At 34.0% G+C, this 18638-nt stretch overlaps 1 protein-coding gene across 17 annotated transcripts in view; it reads left to right on the top strand.

Annotated features, from left to right (window-relative positions):
• Window positions 1-18638, top strand: part of Tenm4 (teneurin transmembrane protein 4) — a 2854999-nt gene that overhangs the window by 653021 nt on the left and 2183340 nt on the right. For 2 of the 17 annotated variants that reach the window (XM_087211369.1, XM_087211368.1), the window contains one exon: window positions 15408-15474. The exons of the other annotated variants lie outside the window; for them this stretch is intronic. The gene's annotated coding sequence lies outside the window, so the exon portion shown is untranslated. The remainder of the gene's footprint in view (window positions 1-15407; window positions 15475-18638) is intronic. 17 annotated transcript variants of the gene reach the window in all.

Below are 18638 nucleotides of genomic sequence, written 5' to 3'. Positions count from 1 at the left end.
ACACGTAGAGTATTATTTGACTCGTATGGCCAAAGAGCAGAGTCATTTATGTGGAATCATTGTCTCCAGAAAGATCATTAAAGAAAATAACTGCTTCCAGACCAGATGGAAACGTTGCAGAGTCAAACCTAAATTAGGGAAACGGTTGGCCACATGTGAATCTCAAGCTTGTGCATAAACTTGATCTGATTAACTGCATTGCAAATTGCTTTTCCGATGAGATTTAGAGCACTGAAGAAAAGACAGCTTTCACAGTTACTGAAAGTTTGACTGTAAGGAAAGAAACTTGAGAACTGTACACCACCATACAACCATCTCTCTCCCTTCACTTAAAGAATGATAATTACTTTTATTGAGAAATTTTTATATTTTAAGCAGTCTTTACATATGTCATAATAAATTGTAATCTTAGAGGTTGAGATGAAGATACCCTGAATCCTATGACTAAAATAATGTTAATGATGAAAATAATTTTCAAATGTTGCAAATGTATTAAGTGATAGCTATCATTTTTAGCCTTCAAAACAGACCTACGCTTTTATTTTTAATTATTATTTTATTTATTATTTTAATACTCACTCATGGACAAAGAATCTGAAGTCAAAGAGATTAAGTAACATGCACAGATTTTACTTACCAAGAACATGGGAACTAAACCCAAACAATATAGTTTTAATGAGTGGACTTCCAATCTTGATGCTCAACTGACAAGTACAGAGAAATAAAGACACTTACTGCATCATAGATATTTGATAATAATGTGTATATATAAGTTAAGTAAACTGATTTACACTGAGGAAAGAAAATAAAAAAGGAAGGAGGGATGGAAGAGAAACAGAAGGAAGGAGAGAAGGAAAACAGGAAAGAAAGGAAGGAGGAAGGGAGGGAAGAAGGAAGGAAGGAAATTAGGAAAAAATTACCAAAGTCACTCTGACTACAAACTGATGCCAGTTTTTCCTGGGCAGATATCATACAACAAAGCAAGATCTAGACCTGGTCATATTGTTAAGCGTATGGACATTGGCAGTGGTAGTATGGGTTGAGTAACTTCTATCTAAAGTGCTTGGGCTCAGAAATGTTCTGGACTTTTTGATGTGATTAAATGTTTCTGTGTACATAGTGGGATATCATGAGGATGAGATGCAAGTTCAAACATAAAATTCACTTATGGTTCATATCTACCTTAAACACATATAATGCAGTAAATTTCATACAATGTTTTTGGTGCACTTGCATTTTGACTGCAACTCATGGATTCAAGGGTTGAGTCAAATGTCAAATATTCTAATTGTGGCATCATGTGAGTGTTCATAAACTTTAGAATTTTTGAGTACTTCAGATATCAGATTTTTTTAGAATGAGGTTGTTCAATCTACGTTAAATATTGTCTCCATACAACAGAGACCAAAACAGGGTTAAGAGGAAAATAACCCAGGCCAATACTTCTTGGGGCGCTACACATACAGAAAGGGTAGATTAGTGCTTGAAGCCATTTTGGGTCTGCACAGTGGGAAAACATGGACACATATGTACCCTTCTTCACATTTTTTTAAATTTCAAAGCTCTTGGTAAATCACTTTGTGTGTTTTACTTAAAAAAATTTCAAAATTTACAAAAAAAATATAAGAAAGCAAAACAAAGAATACCCAACACTGTTTTACCTAATATTCTACCCAGTTTACTTTACCATTTTCACTTCAATATATGATTTTAAAGAATAAAAATAATCTCTTATGTAACCAGAAATATTTATCAATTATCTTAAATATAACACTTTAATCTTCCAACTATATTTCAATATTATCAATTAACCAATAATGTCATTTTTGTCCCTTTTTCTGTCCAGTTAAGGATCAAGGCTAGGATTGGTATTTGTATTTAATTAACATACCCACACCACATTAGTTTTCCTCAAATAGAAACATTTGCTGAGCTTTTTGTCATTGTTGTTCTTTTATGACAATGAAAGGTTTTAATAATAATGCCTTTCACTCTTTTAAAATTAAAATATTCTTAAATTTTTGATCTATCTGATGTTTCATCATGAACACATCCAGGTTATACATCCAGGCTAGAATGCTACATAGGTGATATTGAGAATCTTTTTCAGATATCATGTGTAGAGGTGAACAATGACCATCTAACCCTCACTCATTAGTTGATCAAAATGCTGCTTTCCCCATTGTTAATTCCTATTCTTTCTCTTTACTTCAAATAAGCAGTCTGAAGGGAAACACTTTCAAACAATGTATATAATCTCTTTCTCATCTACACTTTTGTCTAACATTTTGTCTTTTTTGTTTAACATCAATTGATCTTTTCCTAGTCCAATATTTATTATAATGGTTAAAATAATGACTTTCAGCCTTCAATGTTCTGCCTATTTTAACCAGTTTACACTTAGTACTCTATTTAAACAAGACTCTTTCCATTCTCCAGCATGTAATAATGAGTGTGTGCATGTACATTTACACACACATATACACACAGTTTTTAGCAGTTGGTACACATGAGTTCTTATTTTTCCCAAAGACCTACAACTAATGACTGCACTTAATTATATTTGTGCTCAAACAGTTGCAGATTTGGCCAGTGAGAATCCCTTCAGGCTGGGACCTATATCCTTGTAATATACATGAGCCATTTAATGCAATTTCTCCAGCTTGTATTTTTCCTTTTTCCATCTTTCTTTTTCTCTATTATTATTTTATTATGACAATTGCTTAATAACCCTAATATATGTAGTGGAATCAACTCAGGCTCATGTCCAACATCAGACTGTGTCAGAAGCCATGAAGCCTGGAATCTAGTTCCTGCTACATACCATGAATCAATTTTAGTATTTTGAGTCCTTTAAGAAGTAGATTCTGGAACAAGATTAAATATTCAGTGGCTATACTAGGATAAAAGATTCTATGACTGGAAATATGAGGGCACTAGAGAAGGTTAAAAAGCCATTAGACTTCTATACAAGGCAGCTTGAGTGACCGAGAAGAGCTTGACTGAAAATATCTTACCCTGTACAGGTCAAGGCAGGCTCATCAAAAGTTCTGAGGAAGTCTTTGAGTCAAAGTGGGCCATCAGGTGGGATATGTTTCCCAGAAATAGAGCTGCTTCAGTAGCCCTGCTGCATTCCATCATTGCCTGGAAATAGACCATGGGAAGCATATTCTCAACATACACAGAGATCCCAGGATTCTGCAGCCAGAACATTATCCCAGTATGCCTCTCCTCCCTGGAGCAGGAGGTTTCTGGACACCTTCTACCTACTGGCTCAACAGCACTCGGCTCTACTTGTTACCACATATATATTCAGTCACACTGCCTGCCCTTCCTTCTCATATGCACATTTGGGAAATAAAATCAGTGGATGCAAGTACTTGGTAAAAGTCAAAACCTCATGCCAATCTAACAGGATTGTTGTTTTTATAACTATTATTTGAAATAGCAAAGAATCTTGGATGACATGAAGAACAGGGGAAAAAGTCAATATCTGCAGTATAGCGTCGCATTTACCCATTGGCTGACACTTACGATTAATGCAAAAAATATTGAATTATCTCTATCTCCTTTTTGCCTTTATCCTTCTAGGTAGTTTGTCCTAGAATATAGGGCTTCAGAAATAAAATTGTCTATCATAGAACAAGTATGGTACTGTTGTAATAATTATGCTTAGGAATTATTTTTGGAGATCAGTGATGTTAGATCTCCGTAATTGTTTTGTAATCTCATTTGAGATTTTTTTTAAAGAAAACTAGACAGAATATTTCTGCATTTTGCACAGATATAGTGTTCATTTGCTTGTTCATTTAATTGCAGTTTGACACACGGAGCAACACTTTCTTCTCAGAGTTGCTATGGTTAAAGGACACAGCACAGGCTGTTTCTCAGGATTTAGAGATTCTGGATAAGTTATTGAACCCAATTAAGCTTCTGTTTTTCAGATATAAAATGAAAGTAATCATATGTACATTCCATAATAGACATATGTAAAGTACTAACAGTCCCTGGCAAGTGATAGATATAATTAGTAGTAGTCACCATAACTCAATCAATGAACGTTCACTGTACCCATACGTGTAATTACTATACTGCATGCTGATTGTAGAATGGTAAATAGAAGGAGAGACTGTTCTTGCTCTCATAAAATTTACAATGTAATGAGGAATATATTCAAAAAGGCAAAAAGTATCAGAGGGATAAGAAAAAGGTTTTCTGGAATATGTAGGAGCAGTAGTGATTCAGAATTCAGGGAAGGCTTATTGAAGAAAGGATATGTAAGAAAAGATGTAAGTATGAATTGAATTCAGTCAGCTTGAAGGGAAAGTAAGAAAAAAAGGGGAGTTTTCAATTGAAGAATCTGTAATTTCAAGGGCCTGCAGGCAAGAACAAGCGTAGTCTTTTCAGGAAATGGTAGGAAAATCATGATGGGGACTGGAACTGGGAGAATAGTTGGGGACACATCTGTCAGGTGAAGGGCCTTGATATCACCATGAAGAGATTTCTATCACAAGTGGTATCCAAGTACTGACAGAGAAGATACTGTACCAATTAATACTGTGACAAAAGGTGTTATAGTTGTCATGTCATGTTTTTTTTAAGTTCCCACTACATTCCTATCAAGATATTCTTTGGAAAGAAAATTGAGTTCCAAATTGAAGTATTTCTGGATTCCCCATAAATCAGAAGATCACATAGAAATTATTCAAAGGGGGACAAATATCACAAATCTTTAAAGCTAGAGTCATGATTTGAGATTAGTATCTACTTCCAACAAATTGAGTGCATAATCTAAGTTTAAAAGTTCTAGTTTTGGCATGTGGTGTCACCTTCATTTCCTTCTTAATTAAGGTCTATGAAAAGTATCAAAGATGTTGTTCAGTTGAATAAACTCATGCCTACATGACCAAAGTGAAGCATAGAGAAACACACATATGAACTTAAACACATATATGAGCCAAACCAATTACTTAAAGTGGTCCAAATGATCCACAAGCTACAACTTAGATCAAAAAAAAATTAGGAGTAATACCCAAGTCATATTGAATTCTTCATTGGCATTTGTGGCAATTTTACTGAAATTCATGTACTCTCACATCTGTATGGAGCCTATTTGAAGTTTGAAGAGACATGGAAAATCAAGCCAGATGAAAATTGTGAAACCCAAAGATATTTCTTGACAGGGTTTGTTCCAGTTTTCCCATGCCAGAAAGATGAAAAGATTTGCTCTGTTTTTCCTTAAACCCTTCAACCACTCCAGCAGGGCTGTTGGATAATCCCCACAGACAGAAAGGATTACCAACTCACCAGAAATACAGGGACAATGGGGCAGCAGTAAGGTTATGATTGTTCACTATGTGAATGGCCAGCCTGTCTGGATATCATTGTCCAATTTAAAAGTTTTCTAGTCATTTACATTAATTGATTCCCTATGTTCCATCTTTCCTGATGCACATCTGTTCTAAGGAAAAACTTTTATACAGAGGACAAAAACTTGTTTCATAAAATGGTAAACATCAGATCACTATTCTGAAGCACAGTCAATTGCGTGTGTGTTGACCCTTCATTTTCTTTAAACATATGTTTTTAAAGAGAACCAGACCTGACCATGCGTGACTGTGGGAGTGGTGGCTGTAAGAGTAGAAATAATCCACATCAGTGAAGTAAAGGTGCTAAATAGGAGAAGTGAGGAGAGCCCAACAGGGCACTATTCTGCAGAGTGAGAGAAGTTCACCCTCCACCAGAAAAAAGCCCTGATCAGAATCAGAGATCTGACAGTCTTTCTGACAGGACTGCATTTGGGAGATGGGAAGACAGACCTTGGCATAGACCTCATTTTGCTCTTGCTATGTGTATGGCCTTGTATAAGCTGATAACTTAGTATTTTTCACCTATAGTGACCTAACTTTTACAATGTAGAGAATGACATCTAATTTCAGCTTTATGTGAAAGTTCAATAAGATAAATGTAACATACTTTCCATGCTAGATTTTCATTATATGATAACTATAATTCATTGTTATAATTATTAATAATATTAGCAGAATCACCACCATCATCATCATTTGGTATGTTTTCCTAGGATAAATCACAGATCATAGCCTACTTAATTTGTCTTAAAATTATCTAAATATTTAACCAAATCATAAGGAAAGTACTTTTGGTTTATTTGTAGGAAATATAGATATATATATTTATATTTATATTATTTTATATATATATTTATATTTATATATTTGAAATGTATATATTTATAAAACATAACTGTTTAAGGTAGATAAATAAATTACAGTAAAATGAAAACTTTATATAGTAACAAGACTTAGAAAATCATAAATAATGAAATAATTAACACTATTTAGTGTAATAAAAAAGAAACCCAAGCTATACAGATGACATTCAAACCTAAGGTGTGTATCGGTATCCTTTTAATTGTATATTAGATATAGTTTTAAACTCATCCTTTCTTTATCCTGATTTAATTTCAAACAGAGCCACACATGAAAAGTTTTATAGTTAAGTTATTAATTAAAATAAAATCTTTCCCTAATAGTGCGAAGAAGAAAAGAGAAAAAAATTTTTTTTATTGTTTTCTTCATAGATTTTCCTTTTTGATAATTCCCATTAAGTACATACAGGACAAGAACCACTAATCTGAAAATCTGAAATTCTAAATGTTCCAAAATCTAAAACTTTTTGAGAGCCAACTAACATCACAAATAGAAAATTTTATACCTGACTTCTCTGATGTAGCACGGTCAAAACACATGCACACTGGGCCGGGGATTTAGCTCAGTGGTTTCACTGCCTGCTGCACAAGTGCAAGGACCTGAGTTCGATCCCCGGTACCAAAAACAAAAACAAAACACATGCACACTGTAATTCATATAAAATGACATTCAGGTTGACTATATAAGGTGGACTTGAAGCATTAGTCCATTTCATGTATAGGTTTGGGTTCTATTTCCAAGATACCCTATCATGTACATATAAATATTCCAAGATCCAAAAAAATCCAATTCAAATGCACTTCTGATTCTATGCATTTTAAATAAGGGATACTCCACTTCTATATTTGAGAAGTCTGATAATTTATTTTTCTCATTTACTGGGTCCAGGTCTAAATCTACCATGTTAATTTAGCTCGTTCATTGTATCCATCCATGTGTAGTAATTATCTAGAGTTTTTAACAAGAGTATAATAATGTGGTCTGGTGATTATACAACAGGCGTAGTCTATAGTAAATTGATCAAATTAAATGCTTAGAGACCTAAAAACATCTAATGGGAGGGCTGTTACATTAAAAATGTATAGTTTATTTTTCATTGTGTGAGGACATTGGCCTAAATAATAATGTTAATTTAACCCTGTAACACAGTTACTTGGTGCTATATTATTACTTTAACTTATTTGGTTTCTTTGTTTAACTTTGTATACTGGATTGCCTTTACCTTTCACGGGGAACACTTTCCATGGAAGAATGAGAACAATAAGGTAGAAATATGCAAATTACGCAGGAATATTGGGAACTAATTTCCTGTAAAGTCTACCAATATAATTTAAATATGCATAACATTTTTGGAGTATTGTTTTAAAAAGGAGTGCATTGTCACTGCACTTTGCTGCTGAAATGACTGAGCGAAGCTCTCTGTGTCCAGTTGTCATATTAGCCAGTATTATTATTCCTTTATGAACATGTGTGTGAATTTATCACTGTAGTGATATCACTTTGACTCTTTTGGGAATGTAGCCAGTGGAGGTATAGTGAGGTAAAATGGAATTTCTATTTTTATTTCTTAAGGAATCTCTATCTTATTTCCATAGTAGGTGTACTATTAGACTAACAGCATTCTTCAAAGAACTAGAAAAAAAATCATAATTTTTTTATGGAAATAGGGGACACCCAGGGTAGTAAAATCAATTCTAAGCAAAAAGAGCAAAGAAAGAGACATTACAATCCTGGATTTCAAATTATATTACAAAACTATAGTGACTAAAACACTATGGTATTAGCACATAAAATAGACATGTAGACCAAAGAAACAGTACAAAAGACACAAAGAATTTCATGCACCTTCAACTACCTTATCTTTGACAAAGGGGCCAGAAACAAACACTGGTGAAAAGAGCCTCTTCAAGAAATAGTGCTAGGAAAACTGTTTATCCATCTACAGAAAAATGAAACTAGACCCATATCTCTCACTCTTTACTAAAATCAAAATGAAATAGATCAAAGATTTAAATAGAAAAATGAAAACACTTTAACTGCTGGATAACACAAGAGAGAAAACACGTGAAGATGAAGGTACATGGAAGGGCTTCCTGAACAGAACTCCAAAAGCACAAGAAATAATACCAAGAATCACTAAATCAGATTACATAAAATTTTTAAACCACAGTGAAGGAAACAAATCAACAGTGAAGAGACAAAAAAATGAGAAAAAAATTTCACCAACTACTCTTCTGATAGAGGGCTAATGTCTAGAATACACAAAGAACTGAAAAACTAATCCCCACAAAACAAAGGATCCAATAAAAAAAAAAGTGACCACGTGAACTTAATAGACATGTCTGCAGGGAGGAATTACAAATAACCAATAATTCCATGAAAAATGTCTGTTTTAGCTATTAGAGAAATGCAAATCAAAACAAACCTGAGATCCCATTTTAGCCCAGTTATAATGTTTATCATCAAGAATACACACACACAAATACTGGCAATGATGTGGAAAAAAATGAACCCTTCCACATTCTTGATGGGAATGTAACCAGTACATCTATTACGGAAATCAGTGATTCCTTAAAAAATAAAAATAGACCATCTGTTTTGCCAGTGCGAGGTCCTGAGTTCGATCTCTGGTACAAAAAAAAAAAAGAAAAAAAAGAATTTCCATTTTATCCAGTTCTTCCTTTCCTGGCTACATTCCCCAAAGAGTCAAAGTGATCTTACTAGAATGATAAATGTATACATACGTTTATAGAGGCACAATTTGCAATAGATAAGCTCTGGAAATAGCCTAGATGTCAATCAATGGGTGAATATATAAAGAACATATGATATATAGGAAAATTCAGCAAATAAAGAGGAAGGAATTCAGCAATAAAGAGGAATGAATTTGAATTACAGTGGTAACTCATTTCACAAACATTCCTGTTTGCAAACAATTAGGTTCATAAAGAAAAGTGTTTGGAAAAAAATATTTTTGCTTGTGAACTCTATATCAGGTGACAAACACAACTGCACCCATCTTTTCCATACAAACACAAATGTGTTTATGAGGGTTTTTATTATGAAGGGATATTGGATTTTGTAAAAGGCCTTTTCTATGTCTCTTGAGATAAGCATGTAATTTTAAATTTTTTTTATGATGTTTTACATCATATTATTTTACATCATTATTATTTTGGATATGTTGAGCTATCTTTGCCTCCCTGGGATAAAGCTGACTTGGGCAAGTTCTATGATCTTTTTAATTATTTATTGAGTTCAGTTTGCAAGAACTTGAGGAGTTCTGCATCTATCTTCATCATGGATATTGATCTGTAGTTTTCTGTTTTGGTTAAGTCCTTATTTTGATATAATGATGGCTTCATAAAACAAGTTTGGCAACACTCCTTCCCTTTCAATTTCATAGAGGAATTTCAGGAATATGGGCACTAGTCCTTTAAAGTTTTGTTCAGATTCATTAGTGAATCTAGCAGGTCATGGGCTTTTCTTGGTTGGTAAAATTTTTATTACTGCATTAATTTCATTGCCTTTTATTGGACTTTTGGGGGTTTTTATATCTTCTTGGTTCAGTTTTGCCCACTTATGTGTCTAGGAATTTATCCATTTTTTTTCAGATTACTTACTGGGATACGAATTTTCAAAATATTTCCTTATAATCCTCTAAATTTCAGAGGCGTCTGGTTTAATTTTGGATTGTTCATTTCTAATTACGTTGACATGGGTTTTTTTCTTGCTTTCTTTTGGTAAGTTTGCTAAGTGTTTCAGTCTTATTTATCTTTTTAGAATGTTTAATTCAACAACAGAAGAATATACATTTTTTGAAGCTGCCCAGAGAACTTTCTCCAAAATAGACCATATTTTAGACCATAAAGTGTGTCTCAGTAAACACAAAAGAATTGAATTTATCTCTTGCATCTTATAATATCACAGTGGAATAAAACTAGAAATCAACAGCAAAACCAACCAAACCAGAAATAGAATCAATCTATACAAACTGATTAATACTGAATTATATCCTGTTGTGTGATCAAGTGATCATTGAAAAAGTCAGAAAAGAAATTATAAAACTTCCTAGAATCAAATGATTTTAGGTATGCAACATATTAGAATGTCTGGGGCACAAGTTCAAAGAGGGAAAATTATAGCTGTGAAGACCTACATTAGAGAAACAGAATAATCCCCCCAAAATAACCTAATGATGTATTTCAGGGTCCAAGAAAAATAGGAACAAATCCAAATCCAATACAGTGGACCCCCCGGGCTGAGGATTTAGCTCAGTGGTTCCGGTGCCTGCCTTGCAAGCTCAAGGTCCCGAGTTCGATCCCCAGTACCAAAAAATAAATAAATAAATAAAGTGGACCCCTGAAATTCTCAGGGTTTATGTTCCTAGAGCACCCACGAATTGTGGAAAACCATGAATTTCAGATATGGTCAGATAAATCCCTATAAATACTAATTTTTATTGCTTGAGTCCTAAATATGCTGTATCTCCTGCAGTTATGTAATTTAATTTAATAAAATACTGTATAAACAAGGTCTTAGAAGGTGCAGGACATTTTGGTGGCATCTTAGGGATCTTAGAGCTTTAAAAAGAACAAAACTGAGAACACTCAAAATAGCTATTGGGACGGGAATTTAGCTCAGTGGTTTTGCCGCCTGCTGCGCAAGCGCAAGGACCCGAGTTGGATCCCCAGCACCAAAACAAACAAACAAACAAAGAAAAAAGATAGCTACATATGGTACAGAACCTGTTATGATGCAGGAATGCTGGTGCACCTGCCAGAGATGGGTTATAAGGAAGCAGCCAATCAGCTACTTGCAAACAATTGCGGAGGACATTTGTGGTTTCCATGAAATTGCAGAGGTTTCCTCCAAAAGTTATTAGTTAGGTTGTAAGGAAAAATCCCAAATGAATGAGACCACAAACTCTGAACCACGACTTCGTGGGGGTATACTGTAATACTAGTACAGAAACAGTGAAGTGCAGAGTGGAAATCAATGAAATTTAAACAAACAAAAAGCAATAGGAAAATTCAATGAATCAAAGAAATTGTCCTTTGAAAGGATAATTAAGATAGATAACCCTTAGTGATACTGTAGAGTGAAATGGGATGAATGTACGAATATAAGGGACATAGAAAGAATTTCTTGTACAACCGAAAAAAGGCTGTCCAGATAGTAAAAAGGAGCTAATTAATTAAGTCCATCACTTCTTGCTAACTTTAAATTCTAATCAGTGGACTTTATTCAAAAGAGGAAAGCTGGATCAATTAGCCCTGATGTTTTACCTCTGTGTGATTATGGTCTGTGTAAATATCATTGTTTTTTTCTTTCTCAATACCTCAAATGCATTATATTTACATAATTATAAGCACTGAACAAAAATTATTTTAACAACATTATAGGGACCCTGCTTACTTATAGATTGTCTATAAAGTCAAACATGTAAAATTTTATTAAGCTAAACAGTTGATTTGCTTCAAAAGATCTCCTTACATCAGGCAGGATAGAAGCCTTTGGTATGTTTTGACTGTTGAAGGTTTTATATTTTATTTGTAGCATTTAACTGTATTTCAGGAAGGTAAACATAAAAGAAAGTTAAAAGAAATAGTCTTTTAGATAGCTAGGCAGCTAGTGTTTGACAGTATAAATTGAATCTGTCCCTTATCTTATAAAGGCAGAAGACACTGAGAATGGGTGAAGAAAATTGGACTTCTAAAATGATGAAATATTCAATAACTTTACTGAAATGAAAATCTTAGTTTTCATAACTTGATTATGTTATGTGAACAAAAAACCATGCAAAGACAACACTTCAGACTCTGCATTTTCAGGCTTATTAATAATAACAATGGCAATACAACAAAGAGAAAAATTATTTGTTTCTATAATGTGGCCACCTTCTTCTGTATTTTGCATGGTAGCTTGCTAGTCTTTTTAATTCCTTTATAAATACAGTGATACCTCAGTTCACGAACACTTCTGTTTGTAAACAATTTGGTTCACAAACAAAAATGTTCAGCAAAAATTTGCTTCAGTTCACAAACTTCACATCTAGTGACAAACACTACCATGGCTATCTTCCCCACACAAACACAAATGCAACCCTCCTTCCCAAAAGCATAAAACAAGTTAAGTTCATAAACCAAGGTACCAATGTAATAAAAGTGAATCCATGCATGTTCAAGAAATGCCAAAGTTTTTCAGCAGATATACAACAATGACTAGTTCAGATTCACAGTCTGTCTCATCCCAAAACTCTTGTTCATTCTCTAGGTCGGTATTTCCAAATGTTTTATTTGTTTATTACTTTAATGATTGTTATTACATCTGAATAGCACATAAACAATTTTTACTAGTAGTAAATACCTATAACATAGATTTTACCATTTAAACTCCTTTATATATTCAAAGGCATTAATCATATTCACATTGTTGTGCAATCGCCATAACTTTTCATTGCCAGAACTTTCTCATCCAAACTAAAACTCTATTAATTGATTACAACAAACTTCTCTAACTGTTTTGAAGTTGGCTCTATATTTGGTGAAAGAGTTACAACTTCTGATTAACCAGGTTAACACTGTGCTTTGGATGAAGGACTAAGACTAACTGATAATAGAAACAAGTGTTCATTTTAAAAGTCAATAAATTTTTGGCTGCAGGACACTGTTTCTTAAATAGTACTGGTAAGTTTGGATTCATATTTATATAGATTTAATATTGTTAAACATGATGAAAGACTTTTGTCTTGATTTATTACAATGTGCCATGATTAATACTAGATAGATGCAACTAATCCTGTTTTTAGTGGTGAACAAATTAAAGTTCAGAAAGGTTAAATAATGTACCTGAAGGCAAATGGAAAATAAGCCACTAAAATCAGTATTTTAACTAGACTTACCTAGCTACAAAGCTATTGTTCTTTCTATTATAATGCATTGGATCTGAGAAAAGAAAACAACAAATTAATGTGAAGAGGAAAACTATTTAGTGGTGGTTGAACCTACTTCACTCTGATTTACTCTTTCATCATGTCTATGAGCAAGAAATATTCAGACTCATTCTTTATCAGTGACCTTCCTTTTAGTTACGTTTTAAATGAAAATCCCAATACAAATGTCTTCTTCAAATCATCTTCCTAGTTCCAGTGTGTTATGTTCCATCTGCCCCTCTAGATGTACACATCACCCTGTTCCTCTTGGGTTTCTTCTGGGAGGCCGACCTGCAAGGCTACAGCAATAATCTCTTGCCTCTAGCTTCTTGATGAATTCAACTAATGCGAAGCTCTGACAGAGACACTTGGGGAGGTAGAGAGTAAATGAGGATGAGTGACTCTCTTCTAGCCTTTAGTCCTGGAAGTTGTAACAGCTCCTTTTTTACTAGCCTTAATGTGGAAAGTTAGGAATCCACTCTGCCCACAACTTGTTAAATAGTCCCTTTATTAAACCTTGTCAGAAGTATAATAATCTAATTTCATTCTCAGAATTTGCCATTTGTTTTATTTGGAGATTCCTTTCTCTTATACTTGCTTTGAACAGGGTACTTCAACACTATATGTGTGCTTAAAAAATGGAGGGACTGAAAGAAAGTATAAAGTGAGTGTATCAAAGACAAAACTAGCCAGTGGAACCACTGTAGGTATCTGATATGCCCAAACAGTTTCTTCTTCAACAGAAGCTTATATCCTAGATAGAAAAGTAAATTCTACCCAGATTTACTTTGTTTTATATAAGCAACAGCATCTTGGAGCCCCGTGAAAGCTGAGAAGACTCAATCATACAGGCAGGGTCTTGCTCCCTGGGGCATGTGACAGTAATCCGAAGAGCAAATCCAGGAGGTTTGCCCGGACTGCTGTGTGGTCACTCTGGCCTGGCAGAGAATGAAAGCCATGGAAAGCTTAGAGCTGTACTTCCAACGGAGAGCCTTCAGCTTAGATTAAACTGTTTACCAACTTCGGATCAGACGTATTCTAAAAATGAATAAAAATTTCAAAGAAGAAATAATCAGTGTTTTATATGTGTAAGTTGAAGGCCAGGATTTGTGGATTTGTCCTGAATAAAGTGATAAAAACTCTTCCATTACATGATGCTTCCAGTCACTTGATTGAGAGTATCCAAACTACTAAATGTTTGTTTACCTATTGCTCAGGAGCAATTCAAAGAGCTAGTAGGTTCATTTTAATGTGGACACAGCAGTTTCCTCTGGTAATTGAGGGACAGAAGGAGGGAAGCATAAAAAGGAATGGAAAGTAGATAATTCTGTGGGAGAAGGTAAGACACATGGCATGATCGGAAGTATCATGAGTTGGTGGGGACCAAATACCAAGTACAATGTGTGGTCTAAACAAAAATAAATTCAAACTAGAATTTAAAAAAATCTTCATCCTCAGGCCACATATTTTTAGGTGAAACCCCTACATATACACCACTTACACCACTGCTATTTACAAATCTTTTCCTGAGTCTGGATACAGTCCACAAAACAAATATTCATATTCTTTGTATATCTTCTTGGGCAGCTTAACAATGCCAAAGAAAATTTTATATTGGACAATTGATACCAGCCTTGCCTTCATCACTAGCCAGCAGTCTTCCTCTGTTACTACTCTGTACTTCCTCTTGCATTACTGGCGATGACTACATCAAACATTCTTTGTAGCCTGCAGAGTTTTGAGGCTCCCTCCATTAATTCCCTTGCACTGAACAGATGCCACTGACTCTTGCATCCCTTATTCAAAACACATAAACAGCTTGCTCTTTAACCGTATTTTCCTCTTCCTAAGTTATGGTCTGACCTGTAGCAGTCCCCTTATTCTCTTTATTTCTCCCAGTTACCCTAGCTGTGCTCTCCTTCAATATCTCAAGTACCTTTCCATTATAGTGCTATATCCTGAACTTTCTTGCTGTCTCTTGAGCTTAGCAACACTGATTGTCAGTATTTATTAATCTCTCTTGTGTTTTTCAACCTCTTTCTCTGTACTGTATTTTTCCCACTTATGACAAAATATGCTGAAACCTTTTCTCCTTCCTCATGTAAAGATTATCTTTTGACTTCTTTTCTCTGACTAGTTATTGACTTATTTCCTTTTTCTTCTTATAACTAAAATTTTCAGGTTTGTGTGTCTTAATTATTCCTCTTCTCTCGCTTCTCATCTTTTTTCCCCTTCTTTCACAGTGGCTTCTGCTTCCGTCACTCTATCTGGAAGGATCTCTAGTGACTACCATGTTTCTATATGCAGCAGGTAAAAAAATTTGCTTTCCTCATCATGTATTGTCCCCTATGTAGTTTTTGAAGTGGTAAGGACCATGAAAGATTTGCTCATTGCTTTGTATTTGAGATGTAATATATTGCCTACACAAAATAAGTTTTTAAATGATTGTAATATGAATTAAAACAAAAAGGACTTCAAAGTCACATTGAGTTCCACAAATAACATTTTGACTTCTTATATCATAATATTTTAAGAGTTTACTTGTTCCTGTACCCTGGGGCAGTTTACCAAACCATGTACCAAGAAAAAACAAGAAATTATTCAATGTGCTATAGATTGCTAAAATTTGAAGAATGTGACAGTATAAGAAAATATTCATCGAGCCATAGACTGCTAAATTTCAAAAACATGACAGTAAAAGAAAGTATTCATTGTGCCATAGATTACTAAAATTTGAAAAAAAATGGCAGTTCTGTCCATTGGTTAAGTTTTAGGGGAAAAGGTGCTTTCATACATTGTGGTAGTAAATGTATAAAAATTGTAAATGTATATTTACCTTTTGACCCAGAATTTCTAGAAATCATCCTAAAACTATAGAGCAAAAATATGAAATTGCATTGTATATATCTAATTATTATATCATTATTTATATTTGCAAAATATTAAAGTCACTGAAATGCTTAATTAAAGAAATTGGCCAAATAAAATATGGTACATACTCACAACTGAGTACTACACAGCTACATAAAAATGAGGAAAATATCTGAATTTACATGAAATGATTGCTAGGAGATATTGTAAGTTTAAATGCCCAAAAGTATGTACAACCTGCTACAATTTCTGTAAGAAATAGGTGAAAATAAGAAAACATTACTATATCGAGTTATTCTTAACATTTGCACATTAATATTATATTACATATTTATTAATATGTTAACATTTATATGTGTAAGAATAAACACAATAGGCATCATTTATAAGGATAGTGTAGGCAGAAAGTGAAGTAAAAGAGATATAGGAGAAAGTGATAAATTTTCTGAATGTACATTTTAGGATAATTTTGACCTTTGAAAAATATAATATTCTACATATACAAAAATAAAATTGATACAAATGAGGGGAAATATCTGTGCATATTTTCTTTTTTTTATTTTCGGATTTTTTTTCGGGGGGGGTTGGGGGGGTGGAGGGTACCAGGGATCAAACTTGGACCTTGTGCTTGCAAGGCAGGTACCAGAACCACTGAGCTAAATCCCCGGCCTTTGGGGAGAAAAAATATGACACTAAATTGAAAGGCAAAGGAAGAAGGTAGGAAGGAAAGGTTAATCCCAGATAACATTTTTATAAGATTTGACTGTATGTGTAGGTTGTGTAGGTTGGAGGTTTTGTTTCGTTTCTTAGTACTAGTATGAGCAAAGTAATTTTGAAAGTACTTTGGGTATATTCTAGGACTTCCCTATGTATATGCTAATATTGAGGAGAAAAGATATTTTCTGTGTAATAAATATATACTATAGACATGGAATATTAGAAGACAAAACCAAAAAACTCTTCATTGAAAAGGACATGTCAATCTGACATGTCAGTGTGAATTGCTGATTTCTGAAATTTAGGAGTGTATTTCGGTATCTGTGCATTGTACATTTATGTTTGCATTTTTAGATATATATGCAGTTTTATATATATATATATGTATATATGTATAATGTTTTTTAGCTGACAGAACCACGATTCAAAGATACCCAAACAATGATGAGTAAAGTTTGCTCTCAGACCTTGTTATCTATCATTGTTCCTCACTATCAAAGAAAAGTAGCTGATTCCAGGACTATGGAAAATTAGGCACATGATGAGACTGGAATATCTTGTTATGCTGGAAAGTAATAAAGTACAGCAAAAAAAAAAATATGACAGCATTATAGGAGCATGTCTCAAAAACACAGAAAGTGATTCAAGAGGACTTCCACTGGCCAAATCTGGTACAATGTGAACACCAAAATAATTAAGTAGTAAAGAAATATAAATCATTGAAAAAGTAAGAATTAATTTAGTAATACTGACTTATAAACAAATTACATCATTTTATTAACCATTGAGGTGGAAGGGCTCTTGCTTATGGTAAAATTCCAAGAATACATGGGTAGTGTAGAGGGATTATAGGAGTTGGAGAATGAATGTTGTGCATCATCATAGTAAAGACTGGGTTAGGAAAGAACAATAATGGATGCTAATCTAGAGGGAAAACTTGATGAGGTGTAGTACATTTACACAGTCTATTTATTACTCCATACACACACATGCACACACAGAGACATGTATCTTCACATGTGCATTATGTTTAATAGGTAACATTTCTGTGTATTCACCCATATACCTTGACATGCATACACAGTACTCTCCCGATATTGTATTTAGACTCATGACTATTTTTCCATATTTCTTCCAAATCTGTTAATTTTAAGACCAACACAATTTGGATTTAATTTCATTCTTCAACTTCTCTATTTATAAGCTGTTTATCCTTGAGCAGGTTATTTAACTTTTCTTTTCAGTTTTCTCATTGGTTAAGGGAACATAATAATAGTACTAACTCTTAGGAATGTACTGAATGCTAAAATCAATACACACACAGAGCACAAGAAACGCTTAGCACATGTAGCTAGTCTTTGAGTTGTTGCTATTATTGCATTCCTGTTATGATGATTAATGTGTTGTGAAGATGTTTTTGGGCTAGAAATCTAGTTTGCTTTCTCTTTGGCATAGTCAGTTTCTCTACAATCTTCTCTTACTTGCCAAAGCCAGTTTGCTTCCACTGTCAATAGCTCCCAGTGAGCATTGGAGCCAGACTCAGTGTGTGTATAGCAGCTACCGCGAAGATTGTTAAGTGCTGGGATGGAAGAAAGGTGGATTTAGCCACGTTTCCTGGCAGTGATACTCTCTGAGTGACTACATCTGAAAGAAAAAAAATTGTTTGATTTGTGTACCAAGAGGTAGAACATAATATTAAAGCACCTTAGCCTTGTTTGTAATGACTCAGAAGCAGCCCTTCCCCACACACTCTGTGCCAAATAAATCAATTCCTCAACTCCGACTTGCTCTTGACACTGCCTTTAATCTGTGAACTATGAAATACAAAGAAATCTTGTGTGCACTTCTCTCCCTCCATCTGCGTGTGGCTGTCAGGCAAGCAGTCA

The sequence above is a fragment of the Heterocephalus glaber genome, unplaced genomic scaffold, assembly GCF_053883595.1.
Source record: "Heterocephalus glaber isolate CG9 unplaced genomic scaffold, H.glaber_assembly_v1.0 deba00001428, whole genome shotgun sequence".
NCBI lineage: Eukaryota > Metazoa > Chordata > Mammalia > Rodentia > Bathyergidae > Heterocephalus > Heterocephalus glaber.
Note: the sequence above shows the minus strand (reverse complement) of the source record. Positions and strands in the feature narration are given on the sequence as shown.